The sequence below is a fragment of the Canis lupus genome, chromosome 7, assembly GCF_048164855.1.
Source record: "Canis lupus baileyi chromosome 7, mCanLup2.hap1, whole genome shotgun sequence".
In the NCBI taxonomy this organism is placed as follows: domain Eukaryota; kingdom Metazoa; phylum Chordata; class Mammalia; order Carnivora; family Canidae; genus Canis; species Canis lupus.
Window position 1 is genome coordinate 18309643 of NC_132844.1, and position 25726 is coordinate 18335368.

Genomic DNA, 25726 nt, shown 5'->3' on the forward strand with positions numbered 1-25726 from the left:
ATTATCTACTAATTTCCTCCAGACTTTCCACTAACTTCTTTTGGATTGAGAGAACCATGCAAGTAGAATTCATATTTTATCATTTCCCTATTACCAAATCAGAAATTGACTCCCTTGTGTAGCATGAGCTATCCTTGAGAACCTGTAACTCTAAGATGATCCACTACCTGATGAAAAAACAAAATTTTAAGAATCCATTTTTTGATGTATGGTAGGATTCTATTAATGTCTATTAATTGTCTACCTTTGTTACTGTTCTTACAAAAACCTAGACCTCATTCGTCTCTCATATGGCTGTGTTTTCTTTATCACCTTCACCCTAAATTTGACCTTTATAACCTGTACCAGTCATACCTATTTGTATCTGTTCAAAATAATTTCTGTATTAGTTTTCAATAACTGAGTAACAAATTACCTCATAATTTAGTTCTTAAAACGAAAGACATTATCATACCACTCTGTGTATCAAGAACTGGAGAGCCCTTGAGGGTACTTCTGGCTCAAAGTTTCTCATGAAGTTGCCATCAAGATTTCAGCTAGGCTGCAGTTGTCTGGAGGATTTGCTGGAGCTGAAGGATTTGCTTGGAACCTTACTCATACAGCTGTTGGCAAGAAGCCTTAGTTCCTTGCGGTTGTTTGTCAGAGGCCTCCATTCCTCAGGATAGGGGCCATAGGAAAGCTCTAGTGTTCTTATGACATGGAGAAAGCTGCATACCTTTTATGATCTAGTCTCAGAACTGTGACTGGCTATTACTTTCACTTTCAACATATTCTATTTGTCAGGAGCAAGTGATTAAATCCAGCCCACATTTAAGGAGAGGGGGAAGTAAGCTTTACTTCTCTAAAGGGGGGACATCAGATAATTTGTGGATATATTTTGAAACCACAACACCCTCCTCCAGAGAACTACTTTTCTGCCATAATAATGCATTTGATTTTCATAATGCTCTCCTGAACCCAGGAGTTATGTAATCAGATAAAGCCAGTGACTTCCATCCACTGGACAATGATGGTGCATTTTAGAGTTTATTGCAAAAGCTTTTCCACTCTTCAACCCAAGAGATGTGTCTATACTTACTTGTTATAATCCCCTTACCAATATGCTCTTTGCTTTCCCAAATCTATAGATTTGTCCACTAGATTCCTGCCTGAAATACATTTCTAAATAATTTCTTCATCTTACTATATCTTCTTAATCTTTATGTATAAAATCCTAATATATCTCTGAATTCTAGTTCAAATACTATCTCATATTAAGGTGCTCTGTATTAAGAGTACCTTACCCCCCCTTTCTCATCCTCTTATATTCTCTCAGTCTACCCTTTATTTCAGCCATTGCCACAGATTCACACAGGTACCCCCATGAGCTATACCAGTGATCTTTTACTTTCGGTCCCAAGCTTCTCTGACACAGAACACCTGTTGGAACCAATCTGGGCAACCTGGGAGTATGAGAGCATTAATGTCCCAATGGGCCACTATTAATAGAGAGGAAATAATTGTTATTAAGTTCTGACTTCTTTTGTCCTTCAGACAGGCAGTTCTGGGACATACCCTCCATGGCTCCACAGAAGGTCAAGGGAGAATCAAGCCAAGTTGCCATCAGTAGTGACTGATGTAAGAATGTACTCTGGGGTTAGCATTTCCTTCTTCCTTATTTCCCTCAGCCTGATCTGACACTCCTCTTCCCTGTGACTATTCCTGAAAATAAACTATCTCTTAGCAATATTCTCTACTTCTGTTTCTAGGTCAGTAGCTTAAGGAAGACATTCTACTTGGTGATAATGAAAAGCAATCACTTCTTTCTTTTCTATCACAGTAGGTCTTCTATGTTGTCCTTATTATGCCCCCCTGTACTTGGCTGTAAAATTTTTTAAAGTGGAAACAGTATGCCATTTATCTTCACAGCCATGATGCCTACCCCAGTGTTTTTAACATCATAGGTTTTTAATCATTTCTTGAATGAAGACGTAACTCTTAAATTCCTTAAAAGGAGATGACATAGTGAATACATATGCATGTTGTCCACAAAACCAGATAAGTAACTTCGCTGAAATGTGCACTATAACATTTAGTCAATGAGACAAGTCAATTTCAACTTGTTTATATTCTCAAAACAGATGCAAACTCTGGCAGTTTGGATTTTGGGAGGCATTTCTTCTGGCAAATTATAGCTGTAGATTTATGGGGAACTTTCAGGGCTTTTAAGGACTTAATAAAGCCCAGACATCTTGGGAGAATCATCTGAGGCTGTGTTCTATGACACACACACACACACAAAAGAAAGAAAATAACTTACAGCATAGCCAGATTAATATAAAATTGAAAAGCATTATTTTAACATAGAAACCAGCCCTATCATTTCCCTTTGCCTGTGTTTCACAATGTTCTGCTGTAATGAAGGAGATTTCTAGAAAAAAACTCCTTATCTTTTGGTTGGTCTGTTTTCTAAATCTTCACAAAGTCAACATCTTTCATTTTAAAGAGTTATAAGGTATAAATATTTTCCCTGTTCTCATTTGACTTAAAATTAATTTCCCACACACAGTGCCAAAATATTTTTGAAAATGCCTATCAGATCATGTCATCATCCTGCTTAAAAAAGGGAATGTTAGAATAAATCCACCTCTTACCCAAATTACATAGCTCTGTATCATCTGACTCTTGTCTCTCCCAGGTTTCATACCATTCTCACTGTTGATTATGGTGCTAGGCACACAGTCCAGTATTCTTTAACATTCCAGTTTTTTCTCATGTTGGGATCTTCACCTTACTTCCCTCTATCTGGAGTGCTCTTTTTGCATGTCTGAGTCCTTATTATCCATCAGTATCAGTTCAATGTTATCCTCTTAAGATAATTCTCCCCTATAATTGCATCTAATGAAACCATACTTGATCATTTCTTTCACAGCACCTTTTACAATCTAACATTAAATTACATGTTTATTTGATTATTATACATTTTCCATGTCTCTCTCCACCTCCATTAGGTCCATTAAAGCAGAAGTGTCTTTTGCTATATCCCTCTTGATCTTCCCATAGCAGGGGGTATTCAGTAATTCTATATTGAATAAATCAATGAAAATCAGTATATAGCATGGTAGGAAGAGGATGGGGTCTTAGAATCAGACTGCCTGGTTTTGAATATCAGCCACACTGCCCACTAGCTATACACCATAAGCAATTTACTTGGTCTCATTATGCCTCAGCAATATGGAATTGATTAAAAAAACAAAAAAACTCAACATTATTGTGAAGATTAAATGCCTAGAACACAGCTCAGATTAACAAGCACTCAATGAACTTAGATTTGTCAAATTAGGGAGAAATATGGCCTTATTTTAAAAGATGAAAACTGCCTATATCTTTACTACTCATTTTCAAAATTAGGGATGCTAGTAATTAGAGGAAAAGAGAGTGGTGGTGGATATTCTTTGTTATCTTTACGTAGAAAGGGAAAATTTGAAATGTTTCTATCAGCAAGACCCCTGAAAAACTGGGCATAATCATGGGGTGATGTAGGCTTGCCTAAGAAAAATGTCTAGGAGGCAGTGATGATTCTTCATGGAGTACCATGCATAATGACATGAAAGATGGTCAAGATGGGTAAATGCTAGAATTTCCTTAGACTAGCTTATGAAAAGACTGAATAATTTTCCGAAAGTGGTTTTGTACAAATGAAAAACACTATTTTGAACCAGAAGTAATGGATAAGCCAAATTCAAGGTTTGTTTTTTTACTTTATTTCAGTCTTTTGAAACTAGGGTTAGATAGCATGATGAAATCAGTAATAGGAAATAAGATTACAGGATTTGTGAATGTATTATAACATATACATTTTGAAATTCTAGATGCACCCAAATACACTCATTTTGAAGATTTTAAAAAATATTCTATGAAAAAATTCACCAATTATGCCATATCTAACACCAAGGAAAAGGTCCTCAAACTTCAATAGGTAAAATAATTGTATGGTAATATTATGCAGCTATAGATATGCAGTATTTAACTTCAAATAGTCTGATTCAGTAAGGTTGAGTAGGCTTGGAAATCCGTTTTAAAAAAAACTCTTTCAATGACCAGTCATATGACAGACAGGCTGCATGAGGACTAAACTTAAAACTCTTTGCGTTAAAGATCTGTCAAACTGGTAGTACCAACAAATTAAGAAGGCATTTTCACAGGGCTTATTCCACAAGGGAATAACAAGCCCAGATTTTAGATGGTATGGAAAGAGGGGAATAAATCATTGAAAATATAAATGCCATCTGTTCACAATCTAAAAACCTGATAACTAACATTGGTTGTATTAACTGATAACCAGAAAAAGTTGAAATACTTTAGAGAATGCAAGCTCTGTATAATTACAAAGCTTACAAAGCTTACAAATTACAAAGCTTACAAAGCTTACAAATTACAAATTACAAAGAAATATTACAATGAAATGAAGACAAAATTTCATATCTTTCTTTCTTCTACCCTTCCTGAGTATTTAATTTCCAAATAGCTACATTATACCTGACGTAAATACGAGGTGTGCTAACTGCTCACATGTACCTTAATTTTATACCTATGAATGTGCATAATCAAGGGCAAATATGTTCCCATTGGAGCCTCAAGTGACATGAGCCAATTTGTCATTTCAAAAAGAATTTTCTTCCCACTGTGTGATTCTTTCTGTGTTTTACATTCAGCAACAGGTAAAACTAATCTATATTGTTAGAGGTCAGGATTGTGGTTGGAGGGGTAGAGACTGGGGTTGGAGGTCTGGGGAGAATGAGGAGGCTTTGGTGGTGCTTGTGATATTCTACTTCATGATCTGGGAGCTAGATACACGTGTACTTTCTAAAAAAAGTTTTGTAAAATAACTTTTGTTGTTGTTTTAGAATAGTTTTAGATTTATAGAAAGATTATAAAGATAGTACTGAGAATTTCCATATACCTCACAACCAGTTTCCCCTATTAGTAACATCTTATATTTGCCATAATTAGTTTATTCAGATTTTCTGTTCCAGGATTCTATCCAGAATTCTACATTGAATTTAGACATCATGTCTCCTTAGCTGTAACAGTTTATCAACGTTTTTTGAGTTTTGATGACCTTGACAATTTCAAGAATATGGTCAAGTATTTTGCAAACTACCCTCAATTAGAATTTGTCTCATTTTTCTCATTATAGATTGAGGTTATGGGTTTTTTGGGGAGAAAGTGCCATTCTCATCACATCATATCGAGAGTACATACTATCAACCTGATTTACCACAGTTGATGTTAACCATCTTTACTTGTCTAAGATAGTTATTGTCACTGTAAAGTCATCTTTTTTTCTTCCTTTCTCTACTGTGCTCTATGATGGAAGTCACTATGTGTACCCACACTTAATGAGTAGGAAGTTATGCTCTAACTACTTGAATTTAGGTATCCTAAATTATTATTTAGGTATTATTAGGTATACCTAAATTATTTTAGGTATCCTAAATAAATTATTTGGAATTCTTCCACACAGGAGTTTTATCTATTTTCTTCTGTTTATTTGTTTATTATGTTAATTATATCAACATAAACTCATAAATATTTATATTATACTTTGGATTGAACTAATATTACTTTGTTTATTATTTGCTCAAACTTTACCAGCTTTGGTCACTGGGACGCATTTTAGCTGATTCCAGTGCCCTTTATATGTATCCATACAGTGTACCTTTTTTTGTTTTGTTTTTGTTGCATTTGTTTATTTGTTTTGGTGAGCATTTCCTTCCTTCCTGGCATGACAAAAAGCTCCAGGCTCCTCATATATTTCCTGCCTCAGGTGTAGAATCAGCTATTTCTTCAAGGAGCAACTGGCTCTTTTTATTGGAGAAAAATAAAACCAAGATTTGAGAGCTAAACGTGATCACTATTACTAGGATGTCATTGATTCTAATCCTTTTCAGCTTACACAAAAACGTGTGTGTGTACCAGTTTATGCATGTTTAAATATCCATAAATATTTCTATATGTCATCACCTATATCTACATTAATCTGAATATAAATATAACATAAATATAAGAAAACTCTATTCTATTACTCCATGAATCCTTCCAGCTCTTCTTACCTGTAACCTCTCACTCTAATAATAAGAATCTTGGTTCACAATGTATGCAGTCTATTAATTGGTCAGTTGAAGTATACATGTAAAACATTATCAGAATTATTAACCAGTTATGCTGTGTGAAACAGTTTTATCAATTAGGGTACAGTACTTACATGCAGTTTCTTTTGCCTTTTGTCTTACAGACTTCACACTTTTCCAAAGTCACTTCAGTCAGCACCTGTCACTCCATCCCCTTTAGTGAAATTATTTTATACATTTAACTCTGCATTCTATCCTATGGTATCTTTTTAAATATTTAAATGATTAAAAATTTTCATACATAAAGGTTCATTCTTTTTGCTATAAAGTTCTATGGGTTCTGCTAAATATGCAGTTTCATATATCTATCATTACAGTATCATACCGAACAGTTTTGCCTCCCCTCAAAATTCCATCCCCCTCCCCTTCAAAATTCCATCCCCCATCATCTTCCCCCACAACCACTGAACCCCTAGAAGACACTGATCTGTTTATTGTCTTTATAATTTTGCCCTTTCCAGAATATTATATAATTGTAAGTATATGTATGTAGCCTTTCAGACTGGCTTCTTTTCTTTAGTAATATGCATTTTAGATCCAACTATGTGTTTGTGTGGCTTGATACTTTGCTCCTTTTTATTCTTGAGAGTATTCTGTTGTATGAACATAAAACAGCTTGTTTTCAATTTACCTATTGAAGAACATCTTAGTTGTTTCTAGTCTTTGGTGATTATATGTAAAGCTACTATAAAAAATTGTATGTGGGTTTTTTTGTGGATATACATTTTTAAATTATTTGAGCAAATGTCTAAGAGTTTGATTGCTGAATCACAAATTAAGGTTATGTTAGGCTTTGAAAGAAACTGAAATGTCTTCCAAAGTGGCTGTGCCATTTTGATTTCCCTTCAGTGATGAATGAGAGTTTCTGTTGTTGTATATCCTAACCAGCATTGGTAAATGTCACTTGTTTGGATTTTAGCCATTCTAATATGTGTATAGTGGTATCTCATTATAGTTTTAGTTTCTTTGTCTTAATGACATACAACATTGAGCATTTTTTCAGGTGCGTATTTGCTATTACTATATCTTCTTTGATGAGGTATTTGTTCAGCTCTTGTGCTCATTATGTACCAATTTAACTTAATTTTGTGTTTGAAGAGTTCTTGTATATTTGTCATTTGTTCTTTATCATATATGTGTTTTACAAACATTTTCTCCTAGTCTGTGGCTTGTCTTTCATTCTCTTAATATTATCTCTTGCAAAAGCTTTTTATTTTTTTAAAGATTTTATTTATTTATTCATGAGAGACAGAGAGAGAGAGAGAGAGAGAGAGAGAGAGGCAGAGACATAGGCAGAGGGAGAAGCAGGCTCCATGCAGGGAGCCTGACATGGGACTCAATCCCAGGTCTCCAGGATCACGCCCTGGGCTGAAGGTGGCTCTAAACTGCTGAGCCACCTGGGCTGCCCGAAAAGCTTTTCATTTTATTAAAGACCAGCTTACCATGTTTTTTCCTTTATAGATTGTGCTTTTAGTGTTGCATCAAAAATTAATCACCAAATTTAAGGTCACCCAGACTTTCTCATATATTTTCTTCCAACAGTTCTGTAATTTTTCATTTTACATTTGGTATCTACATTTTTTATGTAAGATATACATCAAGGAAAAAATCTTTTTGTTTTTTGTTGTTAGTTTTGTTAAGATGGATCTTCTATTCCAAAACATTTTTACCAAGGGCTCAGCCACCAGGGATTGAGCTGGATTAAAGAAAAGTTGTCTCCAGGAGTTGTCTGACCTCAATTACATGTACCAAAACTTCGGCAACATTTCCTCTAAGTGTGATAGCTGTGTTGGCTGCCAAGACCAAGCTCCAACTTGGTGCTATGAGACCCCAGAGTTCCAGTCCATTGCTCATTGTCCATGCTTCCATGCTTCTGGATGCGGATCTTCTCTGGCTTTAGGTGAACTTGAGGGCTCCTAAAATCTTAGGTTGAATTTTTAAGGCTGTATCATGGAGAAGGAAGGTAGAAGGTAGTGGTGTGTTCTACATGGCATACACTTGTATCCTTAGTTGCCATGTTTGAGGTTCAATCCTATAAATGGTTTTATGCTAAAGAAAAGACAAAATAGCTTGACCTGATTATATAAATGAAATTTACTTTGTTCTTGTGCAAATCTTACTTCAGCAATTGATACCAGGAGGTCAGATTGATAGACAGCTCTTTGGAAACCATAGCACAGTTAGAAACGCAGGTGGGTGGGCATGGCTGACATTTTAAAAACTAGATTTATTATACAGCTAATTCTAAGGTTCAAGTACTCTCCCTTAGGTTGGAATTCAGTTTTTTGTTAATTAAAAACCCATTTATTTAAATTGTATTAGGTTTCCCACAAATCTGAAATGTGAACACCTGCAAGTGATATTGACATTCTAAAGCTCTGGCTGCATAAGGGTGGGTGAGTTATTTTTCATTGTCAGAAATGCCCTTTTTCCAGATCTCTATATGAAGAAAATAAGTATGTAACAGAGAAAAAGAATGAAGCCCAGCATTATCCTCTGAGAAGATGGATATTTTTTAGAGGCAAGGGAATGTCACTATATTGATAAATCCTTATTCTGAATTATTTTGCAGTGGATATTTAGAAGTAGTAGAACATTATGATACATGAAAGCTCTGAAGCCAAACTACATGGGTTTGTATCCCAGGTCCAAAAATGACTGAATAGTTGATCTTGCACAAGTTACTTAATCTCAGTTTCTTAATGAAAATAGTATGTTAATTACATACATTATAATGAGTCTAATGTTACCTATGCTCACGGGGAAATATGCTGGCTTAACTTAGTGCTGCTTTGGTCAGGGGTAAGGGTCTTGCTTCGGCCCTGTTTCCATCAGGATGTCCAAATTTCCTACTATCATTTTAAGAGGGAGCTTACAAACATCCAAACTGTGAAAGAGCAAGTTGTTTACCGTTGATACATTGGTAGGAATAGGGGAAATTAATAACCAACCACAATTTCCATCTTAGAGGTCTCTCCAAACAATCCAGTCTCTCCTTTAGGTTTTAATGTCACATCATTTTTTATCTCTCGTTTCCACAGGCTATTTTATCTCATAAAAAGCCTGTTTCTGAAAAACAAAACAAACCAAAAAAACAAAAACATGTTTTTATATTTAGATTGGCAGTTTTTTTATTTTATTTTATTTATTTTATTTTATTTTATTTTTATTTATTTATGATAGTCACAGAGAGAGAAAGAGACATAGGCAGAGGGAGAAGCAGGCTCCATGCACCAGGAGCCCGATGTGGGACTCGATCCTGGGTCTCCAGGATCGCGCCCTGGGCCAAAGGCAGGCGCCAAACCGTTGCGCCACCCAGGGATCCCTGGCAGTTTTTTTATATTTCTTTTCCCTTTAGTGTAAGATAGACAGAAAGAAAATAACCCCTGGGTTACAGGTGTGAGAGAAGAGGGAAGAGAAGCATGGAAGATACCTATATTAATTAATACTTCAGGATATAATTTGACAATACATATAATGCCCAAAGTTCAGTGACTGGCACCAGTAAAAAGACTAGTAACAGACTTGTTATTATATAATCATATCACCACTATTAGGATGACTGTCTTAGTCAGTTTGGGCTGCTGTAACAAAATACCACAGATTGAGTAGCTTATAAACAACAGAAATTTAGTGCCAGCATGGTCAGGCAGGGTCCCTATCACAGACTTCTTATTGTATCTTCCTTTGGTGGAAGGGGCAAAGGTACTTCCTGAGGACTCTTTTTTAAGAACACTATCTCATTCATGAGGGCTCTACCTGCATGACCTAAGCAACTCCCAGTGTCCCCACTTCCTAATACCACCATTTTGAGGCTTTATATTTTTAACATATAAATTTGGATGGGTAGGTGGTGGATGGGACACAAACATTCAGACCATAGAAATAACCCAGAAAGTTTCCCTGACATAGGGTTTGGAAAAGGTTATAAATAAGAATTCCTGACTAGAGAGACTTTAAAAAAAAAGAAAGAAAGGAAGAAAGAAAGAAAGAAAGAAAGAAAGAAAGAAAGAAAGAAAGGAAGAAAGAAAGAGAAAAAAGAGAGAAAACTGTCCTGACCACTTCAAATAGCCACCAAACCAATAATAGAGACCAAAAAGAGAGTGACCCATCGGATGAAAGGAATCAGAATTGTCCTGAATGCTTTCTTTGACTAGTTTGTACATCACTCTCAATAGCACCTTGATCTCAGATCCAGGAAAGACAAAATCAGTCCTACTTAGGCACCCAAATACATTTTGGTAAGTGACAACAGATCATTGTGCAATGAACAGCAAGATAAGTAACACACATAACTTTCACATCAGTCTGGTCTTGAGTGTTGGTCGCCTCCGAGCCTCAGATGGTGCCAAGACCAGGGCTCACTACAAGGTCCAGGCTGGGTGACCCCTAATATTTTCCTTTTTTTTTTTCAGGACAAATGATTTCCAAGTCATTTGGAATAAAGCAAATTTAATAAATAGGAAACCCTTATGCAACTGGCTAATGTTTATTAACCAGAAATGGTGAGGTAGTTAGAAGATTGATCCTATATTAAGGGTTTAAACAATTTGAGAAATCATTTTTTTATTTCTTGGGTCACTTTTACATGTTGTAACCAGAAGCTAGCATTATTCCTGTTACTAGTCATCAAGCCTAGTCCTTTTTCTGACAGGATAGTCTCTGAAGCTACTCTGCAGCTACAATGACTTAATCATAATTTTTTATTTGTTTTCACTAAACATGCAGATTTTTAGCACTGAACCTCAACTTGACTTTTACATAATAATGGCCTATTTGCATATGTTTACATGTTAATTATTATGCTGCTAATCTCTTTGCTATAATTAAAGTTAGCACTTCATTATAAAAATCCTATTTTCTAAGTTTTATAGCATGACAGTAAATATTTCCTGAAGCTAATATTAACCTACCCACTTATTTGCAGTTACTTTTTATGTATTGAGATGGATGCATGTGTATGTGTGTGTGTGTGTGTGTGTGTGTGTGTTTACCCAAGTGTGAGGATGGTAAAGTTTAGAAAGTTTTGCATTTTTGTTGTTTTCATTACTTAACTTAGAGTTAGTTCACGTGTTTCACAGTGATTGCACATATTCATTAATAGTTGTTTTATCTTTATATTAGTTTGTGTTACATATATCTGATGCAATATTTCCTATATTCCATTTATATTCCTATAAAATAAAACCTTTTATTTTAAATCACTTCTACCATCATATGATTTGTGTGCGTTTTGAATAATCTAACTATTTGAGTGTCTTCTTCCAATGGAAATAGACTCTCCCAGAACTTTGCTAAGGGCTGACACCAATATTGACTCTGCCAGTCTTACTAAATTTAGAGACTCCAGGAGAAACACAAAGCACAGATATTATTTGCTTTCCATCTAATTTCCAAACATAAGCCATATCTATTGTCTCTTCAAATCCATCTTTACTAACTGAAGAAAATATTCTGAAAGGAATTTGTAACAATATGATTGGTTGTCAAGAGACCAAAGTTTTGTCTAGCAGTTTGACCAGCTACATGCCTCTTAACTTCTCTGGTATTTGGTTCAAAATATGAGGTTTTTGATGAGATCATTTATAGGATCTACATGCTTTAAAATTCTGAGATTCTGAGACTGAAATTTTAAAGGCCTATGCTCAAATCCCAAATCTACTCTGATAAGCTGTTAATTGGCCAATTGATCTCCCTGGGGTTAGGTTTCTCATCTGTGAAACAAAAGAAAGGGCAGCTTGGCTGGCTCCACGGTTTAGCACTGCCTTCCACCCAGGGTGTGATCCTGGAGACCCGGGATCAAGTCCCACATTGGACTCCCTGCATGGAGCCTGTTTCTCCCTCTGCCTGTGTCTCTGCCTCTCTCTCTCTGTGTCTCTCATGGATGGATGGATGGATGGATGGATAGATAGATAAATAAATAAATAAATAAATAAAATCTTAAAAAAAAGAAACAAAAGAAAGAAGCATCTGATATCTATAGGCTTTTTCAAATGTAACATTAAGGATTATAAATTACAAGTGCAGCAAAATAAAGAATGAAACCAGAAACAATGGCATGTTGAATGGATGTATTATGTTCTGCTTCTTCCTAAAATCCCATTAAATGACCCCAAAAGAATGTTTATAAGATTTGGAGATTTGAAGATTTGGAAAGAAAATCTTATAAGAAAATGACAAGAACAATGAGAATGGGAAAAGACACAATAGCAACAAAATTTGGAAGTTGGAAAATTACGGTGGAAGGAGCAAATGACTTGGTACACCCAAGAAAACTGAACCCTAAGCAATGGTAGGGAAAGCAGAACAGCAACTATATTTATACTGTGACCCTTGAAAAGGTTCCAGAATTCATTTTACTAGTTAATTCTGAAAATGGGGCAGATAGTAGGGCTATACAAGGTTGATCGGATATCTCTTTAAGATATTGGTAGACTTCCACATGCCCTTCTCAGTTTTACAACTGAACAATGCCTCCTCCTCTATCTAGAGAGTGACTGAAGTTCTGTTTAAGGATTGAATCATAGTGAGGGTTTCTGAACTGGGGGAGAGCAGACCAAGTTGAAAGTTAGATTCTATACAGAAAAGAGGCAGAAAATTAAAGTACACATATTGATTAAGTCCTCAAATTTTATCCCTCACTTGGTCCCTAGAATGCTAGCAGCCAAGTCAGGAGATAGAAAGAATCCAACTACTCTTGATCAATCAAGAGGAAAAACCTAATGATATTGACAGAAAATGTCTCAATAAATAAATAGTCCACATGAACATCCCACATTAAAGCTACACTCAATACAATCTTACCTAGATGTCCCTATCAGTGTGTTATTTTCTACTCTAAAACATAAATGGACAGCCAAGGATTAGTAATGTGACATTTTAGGGATGCATTTAATATGAAAGGGAAGGCCAAAAATAAACACAGAAACAGAATAAAAGGATAATTTGGAAAAAAACAATCTTTTTAAAAGCAACGTGATAAGGAATTACCAAAAAGATTTGAAAAGATGAGGGGGAAGTATAGGGATAGAGAGATGAAGAGCAGGAGGGGGAAGAGAAGCCATTCTCTGGATAACTGATGTAGTAAACTGAGCCGAATTTCAACCAATCAATACCCAGAAAGGAAACTTTCTAAGCTATTGACCAATTCATTCCTTTCTTTAATATGAAGAAATCAAGAGGTAAATTTCAAGCTTAAGGAGTATTCAAACATAAGATCCTAAAATAAGAACTTACAATGAACTTTTATTTAAAAGGCTGTTTTAGTCATGGTTATTTGGATTCATTGTCTCAATTTTCTACTCAATTCTCTTAGCTAAATTCTGGCTGCAGTGACACAAACATGCTGAATTCTTTCTCTGATTGTTTTGGAACTGATTCAGAGGGAAGTCTCTTTCATATCTCTAGAGGTCCTCTTGGGGACTAACAAGGGCAATCCCAGGTGTTTGAACCACACATACATTGGGGGACCCACTGATTTACTCCTGTCATTCTCAGAACATTGTGGTAAATGGGTGTATTAGAAGTATGAATTGGCAAGGACTGTGGCAGATCTGTCTGAAACAATGGCACAGTCACCAGATGGAGAGGAGGGACTCACTTAATGGTCTGGGACCCCAGTGGAGAGCATATGGCTGTGCTCATGAAAGGAAATCCACATGTACGTGGATCCATATGTTTCATCTCCTTCCCGTTATGAAAACCAGGGAAAACCAGGAGCCCAGGCCCAGCTTATCACTTTACGTGCTTACTCTAACACAGTGGCCTGCTTGGTATGTGCGATTCACAGGCTGAATTGCTCACTTTTCTTTCAACTTTGTAGGTGTCCAGTTTCTATATTTTAACCCAATGGTTGGCCTGGCCTAGGAGCTCCCAGCTAAGGGAGGAGGCTATGCTGCGTGAAGTAGCCCCTCTGTTTTGTGAAGTAGATTTGAGAGCAAGTGGAAGAGGCAGGACACAGCTATTCTAACCTATTTTGTGGGAAAGGAAACCAATATGCATCCTGTGTTTGTTTCTCTGCTACTGCTTTTTTTTTTATTAGTATGCAGGAGGGTAATTATTCTTAAAACACCAATTTTTAATTTGATTGGTATTTACTTTGTATTTTTAGGTGTGGAAATACTATTTAACTATATAGCATGCCAGTGATATCTCTTCTTGTTCCAATATTCCCTACTTACTTCACAGAGGTGAAAGAGATTGTCACACTTCAATGAAGGATCCTTCATAAACTGCAAGTGCTAGTTTGAGAAAGCTGACATTTGAGAAGTCATGCTGTGTTTCCATGGAAACTACTTGCAGTTTTAAGAAAAATTCTTAGAGCCAGATTTTAATCTCAAATGCAAGAAGCACAGAACTACACATTCTAAATGGAGAAGAGAGATGGAGGGATGGAAAAAAATGCTAATTTGAATGCACAAAATGATTGTTCTTTGCAAATTTAAAACCTCATCCTAAAGTTATATTTGTTGTATGTATATAGTTTGCTAATAGTGCATCCAAGTTTGATTTTGTCAGAGGTCCAAGTGCATTGATTTAAAATGAAGCATTTTAATACGAGACTCATCTTCAATTTTGGAGGGAATTTGAGAAAGCTATTTAAAAGGAAGAACTCTGTGAAGGGATACTTTTGCAGTAACCCACGATGAAGCTATGAAAGTTTGGCATAAACTCATCTCTGTGGAAATATAGCACCATTCTTAGGCACTAAATGACAAATTGGCTGTGTGTTAAAAATTTATTACAAGGATGGGCAGGGTGTGATAAATAAAGACTTAGAATAAAGGAGTAGGATTCTTTTGTAATATTAATAATGAAAAAGAAATGGGAAAAGGGAAAAGCTTTGTGATAGTCTCAAAAACATTCATACGTATGTTGGCACATTTAAAAAGTAAGTTGGAAGGAGATATGAGGTATTGCTAGCTAAGACAAAATGTCTTTCAAAAGTTTTGAAAGGTCTTTTGAATGTTCTTGCCATCTGTGAAAGATCAAAGCCAACTAGAGGATTAGTGAATAGGTGATGAATGTTATAAAATGTCCTAAATAATTCTTTTTCCTAGTGAAGTTTTCAGAAAAGGATAAGTTAATGAGAATTTCTTAAAAGCCTAGATAAATACTGCTATGATAGTTGAAAAAGGAGAATGGAGAAAAGGTCCCTTATTTCCCAGAAGAAAAATAATGAATCTATCAGAAATGTGATAAATCATCAAAACCATGTATATAGCTACAAATAAATCATAACACTAGGTGATAGATCTATTGCATAACAAAATTCTTTATCAAGATATAAACATTTTAATGGAAAACTGTCTTTTTTACAACCCAAAAAATGGTAGTATTTTGATATTTTAATTTTTATGATTTGCTGCTTTGCTAATGCTTCACCTAACCCCGAGAACTTCTATGCATTGAGATGTAGTAGTGAGTAAACAAATAGAGGACCTAACAGGACATGGAGCTTAAATTCTAGAAGGAATGACAGACTATAAAACAGCTATACAATATTGTCTTTTGGTAAAAGATCCTTGAAGCAAAGTGATATACTACAAGGAAATAGAAAGTGATATGGCTGCTATTTTAAATAGTATAGTCAGGGAAGGAATTTACAAATATCTTGGGGAAGATCATTCTGGACAAAAGAAACAGCAAGTACAGAGAAAGGAGGAGCCTGAGGAGCACACCCGTATAGAGCACTCTAGAGACAGCAAAAAAGGTCTGTGTGGCTAGGGTGGAGTGAGCAAAGTAAGACTGAAGTAAAGATGATCAGGACAGGCTAGATCATGTAGGGTTAGATGCCTACTAAATACTTTAGATTTTATTCCTAGTGTGAGGGGAGTCTTTGGATGGTTTTATGAAATATCATGATATAACTTAACATATTAAAAAGAATCACTCACTCAGCTACTAGGGAGGAGATAGACTGCATGCTTCCAGAAATAGAAACAAGGTGAGAAATTACATTCAGGAAAGAAAAGATGGTGCCTATCCAAAGTGGCCCTAGTAAATGAGTGAGAAAGGTTCATATTTGGGACATATTTTAAGACTGCATTGGCATATTCTCCATTAAAAAAAATGGATGTGGGATGTGAAGTAAAGATTGAGTCTAAGGATTTTGGTATGAAGAACAGAAAGTATGCTGGGAAAGCAAATGTTTGTGGGATGCGGGAAATTGAATTCAGTTTTTAAAAAGTTAAATTTAAGTTACCTATTAGACATCCAAAATCAGATTAGCTATATAAGCTTAGTCATTCAGGTGAAAAGTCAGGGCTTATAGATACAATTTTGGAAGTTATATCCTATAGATATAGTTTTGGACGTTATATGCATATCCATGAGATTTAAAGACATGGAACTAGACAAGTTTGCCTAGAAAAAGAATGTGGATAAAAAACAGAGATGTACAAGAACAGAGCCCGGAGCCTTGTAACTTTCATGAATATGCAGCAAGGTAGAATGCTAAAGAGCAATGATTGTTAGAAGGAAAACCAGAAGTGGATGATATCACGAAAACTAAGATAAGAAAGTTCTTTGGGGTGCCTTGGTGGCTCAGTTGGTTAAACATCTGCCTTCCGCTCTGGTCATGACCCCAGGGTCCTGGGATAGAGCCCCATGTCAGGTTCCCTGCTCAGCGGGGAGTCTGCTTCTTCTTCTTCCTCTGCTTCTGTTCCTTCTCTCTCCCTCTCTCTCTCTCTTTCTCCTTCAAATAAAATCTTTTTTAAAAAAAGTTCTTCAAGGAGGAGGAAGTGATTCACTGTGTCACTGCTGAATTTGAATAAGATGGAGACTGAGAATTACTTTTTAAATTTGGCAATTTGGAGGCCATTAAAAACTCTAATAAGAGCATTTTTAGTGGAAAGAAAGATTAATTGGGTCTAAAAGAGAATATCAAGAGATGAACTATATAAGAGAGTATAAACAACTTCCTGAGTTATTTGCTATATAAAGGAACAGAGGGCTATAACTGGTAGGAAAGAAAGTCAAAGGAAAGTTTTATTGTTTTATGATGGGTATATTATATATTCTTTTATGAAAATAAGAACCATCCAATAGATTAAAAAAATGGAAGATAGGGTATAAATAATTCTGGAAGCAAAGTCTTTGAGGTGAAGAGAAGGAATTGGGTTAATTGCACAATTCAAAAGATGGCCTTAGGAGCATGGAAAGTTTATACATTGTAACAGGAAAGACAGTTGAATAATCAAGGAATAAAAAATTAGGTAGATTGGAATACTTGCTATTGGATGTAGAAATTCTCTTTAGACAGCCTCCGTTTCCTCAATGAATTCCAGAGGTCATGTACAAAGAGTTTTGGGGATTCAGGGGTGCATTAGTTGCATATTGCTGTATAACAATATTACAAATTTAGCAGCTGAAACAATGCAGATTTATCATCTTCCAATTTCTGTGGGTCAAGAGTCTAAGCATGGTTTATCTGATCCTTTAAAAGGTTGCAATAAGATAAAAATAAAAATAATAAACAAAAACAAACAAACAAACAAAAAGGGTTGCAATCAAGGTTCCAGCCAAAGTTGTGTTCTCAAGATTTGACTAGGGAAGGATTCACTTTCATACTCATGTAGCTGTTGGCAGGATTCAGATACTTGCAGGCTGATGGATTAAGGGCCTTAGTTTCTTGTTAGTCTCTCGCTTCTGTCAGGGGATTCCCTTCAGTTCTTTGTCATGTAGACTTTCCAAGTAAATCCGCTTGCTTCATCAAAACCAGCAAAGGGGAGTCTTCTAGCAAAGCAGAAATCATAACCTCATATCATAACCACGGAAATGAACATCTATTAACTTTTGCAGTATTTTCTTGGTTAGAAGCAAGTCCCAGGCCCCCACACACACTGAAGAGGAGATTATACAAAAATTTGAGTATCAGGAACTTGGGATAGCTGAGGTTGTCTTAGAGTATGTGGACCGCAGGAAAGAATGGGAGTTTGTGTCAGATTAAAAAATATTTAGTCCCATGTGCAGACAAATTGAGAGGGGATATGGGGTATGCACTTTTTGTCAGGGGGACTAAGATAAACAGGAAAAAGACACATGTTATTTATACTGATAGTATCTTATGAAGAGATGGATGATTAGGTCTAATTATAGACCTATCTAGGAACTGGGTCAAGGTTAGGTTTGGATAATTGGAGGATGGAAAGTTATGGTCATAGTGAAAGTTAAGCCAACTCTGTCATCTCCCCCCCTTACCCCGACAATACCTGATCTAATGGATGGTTCTTTCCAGCAGCAGTTAGCTTTTAGTATGTCATTATAGCACAATTAAGCACGGAAGCTCTAGAGTTGAGCATGTCTAGGTTTAAATCCTGGTCCTATAATTGTTAGCTCTAGAACCCTGTGCAGGTTACTGTGAATCATTTTCCTCAACTAATACACATACCTCCAGGAGGTAAGTGCTACTATTATTTGCATTTTTACAGATGAAGAAACTAAAACTGGAGTTAAATTTAGCTCCTTTAACCTCACACAAATGATTTGAAGCTTAAGGAGACAACAAACTTAAAATAGAGCCAGTAGATACTAAAAAACTACTAGTCATAAATGTTATTCTCATCCAAGATGGACCAACATGCTCTAATCAAATTACATGTAGGAAGAGTAATACAAGTTCAAATATTACCTAACTTAGAGTTTGTAACTTATGAAAAATATGATAGATCATTACCACTAAAACTTACTTTCAAAGACCACAAAGTTCAAGGCAGTTTATAACATGTGAAAGTTGCTTTGGTATTTATATTTAACAATTGAAAAGAGAATTTAAAAATGTGTGGCATCATACTTTGTATCCCAATAATTCTATCTATAAGAAAAAAATCTGATCTGGAGAGATGTTATTTGTAGCATTTAGTTTTTATTTTATTTTGTCTTATTTTATTTCATTTTATTTTTAGAAAGGAAGGAAGGAAGGAAACTGGGAAGGAAAAAAGAAGGAAGGGAGGAAGGGAGAGGGAAGGAAAAGGGAAAGACAGAAAGCAAGAAAGAAGTGAAGAGAAAAAAGAAGAAAAGAAGAGGAGACCCTAGAGAAATTTTTAAAACTTTGAAAATGAAGTACATGTAAGCTTATTTCCAACTTGATTATCAAGCTTTCAGTGAAAGTGTCACTATAAATTGTCAGCTCACTTGAAACTAGTTAGTTAAAATAGGTTTCTCAAATTCATAGTTGAAAACATTTTATTTCTTAGAACACAGTAATTACCACTAAGAAAGCATGATGCTTATAAATGGTGAATAAAAACACATTTCTCTGGAGTTCTTGGAAATCAGTGCACAATAAAGTAGAAATATTTCAGTTTATGAATTCTTGGATTGATGCCTGCAAAAGGCAAAAAGTCAAAAAGACTGAAATGTTCCAGGGTATCATTAAAGAAAATCAATATTTTCTCAGCTATCTTAGTAATATATAATGCCATAATGCTGAGCAACAAAAGAACAGTTGTCAATTAGTGAAAGATACCTTAATTAAAGAAAAGTTTTGGGTGTTTCACTAAGGATAGAGAGATTACTGAGATCAATCTCCATGACTTTATAATACATCTGCAGAATATCAGATATTACTTGAAGAAAGTGAATGTTTGAAAATGTGGAGAAAAGGGAACCCTTGCGCATTGTTGATGGGAATGTAAATTGGTATAGCCGTTACCGAAAACTGTATGGAGGCTCCTCAGAGAATTGAAAATAAAACTGCTATATGATCCAGTAATTCCACTTCTGGGTATTGGTTTGAAGAAAACAAAAGCACTAATTCAGAAAGATATTTGTACCCCTATATTCACTTCAGCATTATTTACAACAGACAAGATATGGATATATCCATAGTCTATACATAGATGAATATAGAAAGAAGATGTAATACACACACACACACACAATGGAGTATTAGTGATAAAAAAACAATGAAATCTTGCCATTTGATATGACATGAACCTAGAGGGTATTATGCTAAGTGAAATAAGTCAGAGAAAGACAAATACTATATGATTTGAAACAAAACAGAACAGGACTCACAGATACCAGAAACAAACTGATGTTTGAGGGAGATGGGGGGATGAGGAACAGGTGAAATAGTTAGGGGATTAAAATGTACAAACTTCTAGTTATAAGATAAATAAGTCATGTAAAGTACAGGATAGGGAATATAGTCAATTATAGTATAATAACTATATGGTAACAGATGGTAACTAGACTTAAACTCCATCATTTTCTAAAGTATTTAAATTACCTTAGTTAAGCCAAAGTTAGAACATTTGAAACTGCTATCATATTGTATATCATCTATATGTCAATGAAAGATTAAATTAAAATGAAATAAAATAGAATAAAATAAAACCATTTTTAAGTGAATCCAGGTCTCACTTAACCATAAAAGAAGGAATTTTAAGTTTATTCATACTTATGTAATGTAAGAAATCTAAGGATAAAGAAACTTATTATATGTGAAAATATCCATTATTAAATGTGTTTCATATAATTATCAAATACTATAATTATCAAATACTATAATCATGAAATTTCCCAAATATGAGTCTGTGGCAGCTGACACGGAGAAAAATATATAAAATAATGGGTTTTCAATTATTAGTCATCCCTGCATAAATGTATTTTCTTATTTTTTAAATTTTCTCAATTTATAAATTATTGAATGAAACTTTATAAAAACAGCTGACTTTATGTGGTTTTTTAATTATAACAAAACAATTTACAGCATCCTTTCTTGATTAAAACTCTTCACAGTGTAGGAATAGAAGGAACATACCTCAATATCATAAAGGTCATATGTGAAAAGCCCACAGTGAATATAATTCTCAATGGAAAAAAACTGAGAGCTTTTCCCCTAAGGTCAGGAACATGACAGGGATGTCCATTATCTAGTATTATCTTCAACATACTAGAAGTTCTAGCCTCAGCAATCAAACAAAAAGAAATAAAAGGGATCTGAATTTGCAAAGAAGAAGTCAAGCTCTCACTCTTTGCAGATGACATGATAATATATATGGAAATCCCAAAGACTCCACCCCAAAATTGCTAGAACTCATACAGGAATTCAGCAAAGTGGCAGGATATAAAATCGATACACAAAAATCAGTTGCATTTCTATATATTAACAATGAGACAGAAGAAAGAGAAATTAAGGAGTCAATCCCATTTACAATTGTACCCAAAACATAAGATACCTAGGAATAAGCCTAACCAAAAAGGCAAAGGATCTGTACTCAGAAACTATAGAACCTTCATGAAAGAAATTGAGGAAGACACAAAGAAATGGAAAAATGTTCTATCTTCATGGATTGGAAGAACAAATACTGTTAAAAATGTCTATGCTACCTAGAGCAATCTACACATTCAATGCGATCTCTATCAAAATACCATCAATTTATTTCGATTTGGAACAAATAATCCTAAAATTTGTATGGAACCAGGATAGACCCTGGATATCCAAAGGAATGTTGAAAAAGAAAACCAAAGCGGAGGCATCACAATTCCAGACTTCAAGCTCTATTACAAAGCTGTAATCAGCAAGATGGTATAGTACTGGCACAAAAACAAACACATAGATCAATGGAACAGAATAGAGAACCCAGAAACAGACCCTCAACTCTCTGGTTAACTAATCTTTTACAAAGCAGGAAAGAATATCCAATGGAAAAAAGACAGTTTCTTCAATTAACACAGATTTAAACAAAAGATCTGTGTGTATGTTTTTGTTATTCAGTCCTCCTTACTATTGAATTAATTTAATATTCATTAATAAGCACCCCTTTTAACATGGGCAGAAAATTATTGGGTTATATTGTAAATGTAGCATATTAAGAAATAATGTCCTTATTGAAGCTAAACAGGCCATGCTTACTTGAGGCAACAAAATCAACATACTTAATTTAAATGTTTTTTTCCTCTTTGTAAAAATATACAATGGTTAAATAAATAAATCATGAATAATTTACATATTAAGCTTAAAATGGATTTATAAGAAAAATATTCATAAGAGAAAAAGTTCAAGAAGCTGCAGCATGTAGAAAATTCTATATCACTTGGTGTTAGATGTTATTAGATTTTGTGAGCAAATCAATCTGAAGTTTTCTCAAAACTGCCAATTCTTAGAGGATTATTCATGCATCCTCAAAAATACTTGCCACTTTTCCTTATAGAAATCAACATATTTTTGGTAAAAAGTATCTTGCTATTCTATTATTCAGAAATAAAGCACTTTAAAACTGGCACACTTAAGTGTCTCAAACTCCTTTTTGCTTGACTAAGTTCACTCATGGAGGGAACACCCACTAACTCATCCAAGCAGTTGTCACCAACTCTACCTGACTCCGTGGTTCAACCACTGTAGGGCAAATACTTGATTACCATAAGAAGTTTTTCAAATTGTAGATGCTTAGAAATAACTGCTCCACCTAGGGATCAGCAGTCCACAGGTAGTAGACCACTAGCCAATAAACTCAGTTATTCTTCTTAAAGCCCCATTTCTGTTTTATCCATCAGTCCTTAGTATATTAGTCACCTTAATTAAGCCAAAGTTTGATGGTTTCAGGGCTCAAATTATATACCCTTTACAGGAAATCCAATCCACAACAAATAAAGTTTTTGTGTATTAATTTATAATTCTCAGAAGGTGGCAAAATGTCAAAAATTATATATAATAAAACTTGTTTTCCTAAAAGGTGCGCACAGTGGAATTTGGCTCTTGATTCAGTTATTTGATGTAAACTTGGGCAATTTATTAACTGCTTTCTCTCTCCATTAAGAAATTGATGCCAACAACAGAATCTATTTCCTAACATATGTGATGTACTTAAGACAAAGCTGGCTCATAGTAAGAACTCAGAAATTCAATAAGGTATTTTCTTGGTTAGCCCATGTGTTGGGTTCTTAGGCTTTAAAACTTAAGAGTGACTCCTTTGTGAATGTTTCCTAGCCTTTCAGAGAGGATGTCTTTTTCCTTATCTACCTCTATGTTGAGACTTACAACAGTATATGCAGTTGTATTAATCAGAACTATTTCAGTTCCGTGAATGAAATCTAACTAAAATTAGCTTAATCAAAAAGGAAGGTTTACTGGCTTATGGAATGAAGCCGAAAGGCAGACATAGATTAGGGTAGAATTTGAGAGTTCCAAATATGTTATCAAGGCTATTTTTTTCCACTTCTTGCATCCCTCTGCATATTTTTTTCTCAGATCAAAGACTTCCATGTAGGACAAAATATATCTATGGAGTGCTCCACGCCTATATTATTAGAGCACAACTGAGCTTGGTTCACATGCCTAGCCCTGGAGCAATCACTGAAGCAAAGAGAGTAGATTCATTTGCTAGTTTATACTAACCCAAAGATACAGGGATTAATAATACTGCCAGGACCACACAGAATAGGGAACGGTTGTCCCTCAAATACAAAGCCAGACCTTTTATCATAAGAGTCAAGGGACACTGGGCAGGCAGAAATGACAATTGTGAAGAAATTATTCTTTGGCTTCTAACATGTGAACTCCTTCGGCATGGAGATATTACCTTCATTTTATTTCCTCATTATCTAAAAGTAGGTACATTATATATGTGTTTGATGAAAATAATGGGTGTAATCTAAACTAAAATAGACTAGTCAAAGGCAGCCTGCCTGGAAAGCCCTCACTGATACTTCAGCAAATTGAAGAAGGTGAGGGACCACCATGGTATATTTGTCAAAACTAAGAAAGGAACACTGATTACTTCAGACTTTATTCAGGCTTTATTTATCAATTTATTCAGCAATTGTTCCCTTAATGTCCTTTTCTTGTTACAAGGTCCAGCCCCAGAAACCATTTGCATGTAGTTGCCAAGTTGACTCAGTCTCTGCTGGCCCAGGACAGCTAGCCTTTTTGTTTCATGACCTTGGGAGTTTTGTGGAGTATTGCTTAGATATTTTGTTGAAAGTCCCTCAGGACTAGACTGGGATTATTGTTTCTTGAAGAGGGGACCACAGAAGCAGTGTATTTTTTGAAGTCAGAAGAAAACAGATCCTATTTGCTGATGAAATGAGTCAGCAGAGAAGGGGAGATTTAATGCTGTTCAAGTGAGAAAGGACTACTTACTGTCAGAGTCGTGCCTTTGAGCACACAAGAAAAAATAGGATTTCGAACCTGGAGAGAGAAATTGGCCTTAGATGAAACAAGGATGGTTTATTCATAATTAAAAGAAGGTCTGATAGAGTTTATGAGCATAGCGGCTTGCAGGGCAGTGCACGTGGTGGCAGTAGCTTATGCGCATTTTCTTTTGATTGTGTGTTAGTTTTCCATGGCTATGTAACACATTATCACAAATTTAGCAGTCTAAGATGAATATTTTATGATCTTACAATTTCTGTGAGTCAGGATACCTGGCATGGCCTACCTGGATTCTCAGCTCCAGGGTCTCATAGGGCTGTACTTAATATGTCAGCTGGTGCTGAGGCAAATGTAAAGCTGAGTCTTCCCGGCTCATGGGCTGTTAGGGGATTCATTTCCTTGTAGCTGTAGACAGGGCTCACCTGATTAGATTAGCCTACCAAGGATTAATTGCCTTTTGATTAACTTAAAATCAACTGAGTAGGTATCTCAATTATATCCTCAAAAATCCCTTCACCTTTGCCATATAATAATTGTGGGAATGGTAGTGCATTAACTGTGATGTATTCTGTTTAGAAATAAATTAGAGAGCCTGCTCACACTTATGGGGAGGGGATTATATAAGAGCATGGCTCATTGGGCATCATCTTCAATTGCTTCTACTTAGTTAAGTAGGAAGCAAGGTCACAAATTGGATAGAAAAGGTAGTGGAGGTTTCAGGAAATGGGAAAAAGGATGACCTACATCTAAAAATGTGTACCTTTTGACTAAACAATCTCTTCAATATTTCTCCAAAATGTGGTTTCCTTGGATAATGGCTTACTCAACCCAATTATCATACTTTTGTATGATAATTACTTAATATTATTAAGTAATTATTATTAATTACTTAATATTTTGAATGGTATTTCACAAATAGTTGAGAAAAAATTGACTCTACTGTCTTTCTTAAGGTTGAATGATCTATGAGGAATTATGATTAATGGAGAAATGAGGTTAATATTCAACACATGGTTTTCTTAATCTTAATATTGATTGAAAAGCATGTCAATATTTACTTTTAAAAAATTTCTGGTGCATGTTCTCTTTTAATAGCTGTGTTAAATTTAGCAAAACATTTAGTGGAAAGAGCACAGGGATTATGCAAATAGCTTAGAAGCTATGACTATCTCAAACATTATACTGTTAGGGTAAATGACTGATTACGAGTCTGTTTAATTGGGACACTTCTAGAATTTCTGCCACTAATGTGTTCAATCAACAAAATAGCTTTACTTTTACATAAGCAATGTAGTTTTTTTTTGTCTTTTTGGTTTTGTTTGCATTACACAACTTTCCTGAAATTGACTTCATAAAAAAAAAGGGTCAGAAAACAAACAAACAAAAAATCTTATGAGACACAACTACAATCTTATTTCTAGTATTTTAGTTAATGAAGATAAAAAGAAATTGT